Genomic DNA, 3,923 nt, shown 5'->3' on the forward strand with positions numbered 1-3,923 from the left:
GGAACTTCCACCCTTCGATGATAAGCTTGGCCAATAGTGCCATGTTTCCCAGCTCCCTGTTGTGAGGAACTGCTTGTGCACACAGACTCCCATTAGCTACTCTTAACACAGACGAAGAAGCACCATCTGCAACTTAGCTTCCACAGTGAGTCACTTCGTCTCTTCCGATCAGCGATATCCCCTTATTCAGCCCAACACTTCCCTTCTTCTTTCACTCAAAAATGTGGAGGAAAAAACTGCAACTTGAGCGATTCCCCATCAACCAGCTGGAACATGCACTCGCTCCAGCCCCGGCGCGCCGTGGCTGCAGTGCGAGACATTCAGTCACCTGTGTCATCGCGATGACAACTTCGGGGATTTCGGAACATCCCATGGATTTGCAGTTCTTCAAATACTCGCTGCTTCGGTGTTCCGACAACAGACTCAGTATCCAAACACACGAAAGGTGTCAACATTGGTGACGTCAAATCCAATATTTGCCCTTTTGGTCACAGCTCGTTTATTTTATCACCGTCACAGGACTGGATAGAAATGTGCGAACATATCTCGCAAGTCTGTATCCGGGTCCTGAAACGTTCTACCTGGCTTTACCACTGAACCATATAAAGAGGGTTTACGCAGAGGAAAAAAATCATCCGGCTTCAACGCGGTGAATGGTTTTATTGCAGTAAACGCCTCAGCGAAAGGTCCTCGGAGTTTAACTGGAAATGCAAGGTGAACTTCCTCGAACTACACCATGGTTTAACTTGAGATCGCCTCATAAGTCCGTTAAGGACCCGTTTATCTCCCAACATATCAAACCTGATTCGATTCGCACTCCTTTCGTCGAATTACCGACCCATTTCTGGAAAGGCAATTATTCTTACATTTGCAGACTTTCTGATAGTTTATGTACCTTCTTGTTCTTTCATCTCCTGCTTTCTTCCAAATTGTTCAAGCTTCACTTTGAAAATATTTTCCCGGTTAAACGTCCCTGAATCCAAAGTAAAATTTGTCAGATTTTCCTCAGCCTGCTTTGTGTATTTCATTTCCACCTGGATATGTGATATAAATTGGAGTTCTCTGCGGAAGTTGCGCTGCCGAAGTGGTTAAGTCGTTGGATTTAAAGTACAGTGGGGTTTCATCGCGCTGGATTTAACGCAGCTCGCAGCAGGCTTACGGTTAAAGTGAATTTTCGCACCGAAGAGATCAGCTGAAAATCAGTAGCTTTCGTTGATAGACGGAGTGCCTTCCGCTGCTCTACTGACGTGTTATAGATTCCATGACAAGGAACATGGCGTTCGGGACGACATTGATATCTGCAGATGTTCAGCAGGTCAAGCAGCATCCATGGAGATGATTGTTCGTGTACTTTTCTTGTCAGTGACTTTCCCGTGAACAATGAATTGCTGTTGAGAAAGAAAACAGGTCAACGTTATTTTACCGACGGTCCCAGATTTTCTTTGACACAAACACGCAGTTGTTTTCTGAAATGGTTCCGACGGGGTAAGGAGCAACCGGGTTCAGTGGACGAGCAGATGATTGATTTGGTCAGTCCCGGGTGATGTCTGCACTGCTTCAGCTGTCCGAAGATGGAGTAAAGACATTGTCATGGCCCATTTATATGTTCTAACATTTCCTTGTTGTCTTTCACGGGCACATCACTTTGCATTTGGGATACCATTTCAAGAAAACAATTGCATGTTTTTCGTCAGAGGAAGTCTGGGACACTTGTAATAATGCAGTGACTCAATCTTCTCATCATAACCTTTGATGCCCTGGCAACTCAGATACCTATCAATCTCTGCCTTAAATACGCCCACTGACTTTGCCTCCACAGCCGCCCATGGTAAGAAATTCCACAGATTCACCACTCTCTGGCTAAAGAAAATTCTCCGCATCTCTGTTCTGAATGGGCGCTCTTCAATCCTGAAGTATTTCCCTCTTGTACTAGACTGCCTTACCACGAGAAACAACTTTGCCACTTCTACTCTGTCCAGGCCTTTTAAAGTTCGAAATGATTCTATGGGGACCCTCTCATTCTTCTGAACTCCAAAGATTACAGCCCAGGAGCCATAAAGCTTTCCTCATATGTCGGGAGTAATGTTATGACAAGGTTTGAATATAAACGTTTGAGGGAGAGGAAATGGTGTGCAGTTATAAGTGGGTATATTTACAGAGGCGGGAAAAATAGATCGTCGAAGGAGGAAACAGAATGCAATTATTGAATGGTTTGCAGACCTCGCAACACTGGGTGGGACTGTGAAATGTGAGGACGATCCACGGGGGATTTCAGCCTATCTGGAGAATCTGACTGAGTTGGGAAATAGGGTGTTTTGCATGAGTTTACGGTGAGGAATGACGAAAATAAGCAGAAGTGAATACGAGCAATCACCTTTTCACAGAGAGAAGAAAAACGGAAGAATCCGTTGTGCCTCCATAACCAGGCCCAACAGCAGCGAACTACCAAAAACAAAATGCAAATCAAGAAGCAAGAGGAACCGCCATCCAAAGCTGCCGGGTCAAAGGCCGTATCAAACATTGCAGGGTCATTTCTGGGATTCTAGCTGATTAAATGTGGGGGGTGGGGGTGGAATCCCTCAATATTTTAAAATTGCCGCCCTTAAATAGTATGACTGTCATCTCAGTATCTTCGAGCCGCCGTTATATTTTAACATAAACCTCGGATACTTTTCTAATGCACTTCCGTATTGATTAGGCCATTGCTTGCAGAGTAGAAGCATTTGTTTATTTTTTACACGAAAATACAGGTGCACAAAATTCGTGGAAGGTCGTTTCTCAGTGCTCTGAAATAAACGAATATGTTTTAGTCAGAGAATAATTGGATTCGAAATGAGTCAGTTAGAAATGAGGGAGAATCAAACCTAGTGATCAGATTGAATCTGTATCAGTCTCTGGTAAGAAAGATAAAATGAATGTACATTCCGGGCGATGTGATCCAGGCAATGGATTGGGTCTCGCTGGGTTAGTCTCATACTGAGCAGGTACATGCGGGCACAATGGATTCTTCCTTGCTGGAGGCATTTTCTGATTTTGTGCTGTTAAGTCGAGGGAAGTTCCTGACAAGAAAAAAAACGTTTCAGCGTCAATATTTGGATCTATCAAAATAACGCAAGTGCAATAAAAAGCCTGTGTACTTACTTATCTCGAAGAACAAAAAAAAAAACAATTCCGATCACTGGTGGATGGTACCCGAGGTAAATAGGATCGCTAGTCTTCCGTCATAACAGAAGATCATCGCTGGTTCAAAAGAGAGAAAATACACCTGCTGCCGAAAGAATGATGGAACGTCAGAGATCCCAAAGTATCCCGAATTGGGAGGAACTCACGCCAATACTTTTTTAAAAAGACCAAGAAAATATCATCTTGACTCAGTGCCACGTAATCCTTTCTTGGATCTGCCTCAATGTGAAATCAGGCCCTGCCGCAGGACACTAAAGCCACGCAACTCTGCTTTGAATTGGAGGTAATGTTGTGCACCCAGCGTACCTGAGCCACAATTTGATAATGTCCCCAAGGTTCTGCTTTGCCCGACCATAGTGCTGATTGTCAGCCTTCTGTACCACACATTTTCAAGATGTTCTTGCATCTAATGACTGCCATGACATTTGTGAATCAGAAATGCTCTCCATCAAACTGCCCCATTTTGTCCCATCGGGAATTCACAGTTGAAGCCATACAAGATTACGACGAAGTCGACTCTATTTAACAACGTGTAACGTCCAACGGCGTTGCGTGATCGGGCTGAGAAAAATTTCTGTGTAATATGCATTAGTGTGGGTTAGCACCCGCACAGTTGTCATTCAGAAACAAATCATTGGTGAAGTGCACGCTCATCGCAAAGGGAAACACACATTTACAGTTTTCAAATCATCAAAACTCTTGAGGGAACAGCTGATCTAACAATGTGCTGACGTCATGGG

This window comes from Pristis pectinata, chromosome 23 (assembly GCF_009764475.1).
Source record: "Pristis pectinata isolate sPriPec2 chromosome 23, sPriPec2.1.pri, whole genome shotgun sequence".
Lineage (NCBI taxonomy): Eukaryota > Metazoa > Chordata > Chondrichthyes > Rhinopristiformes > Pristidae > Pristis > Pristis pectinata.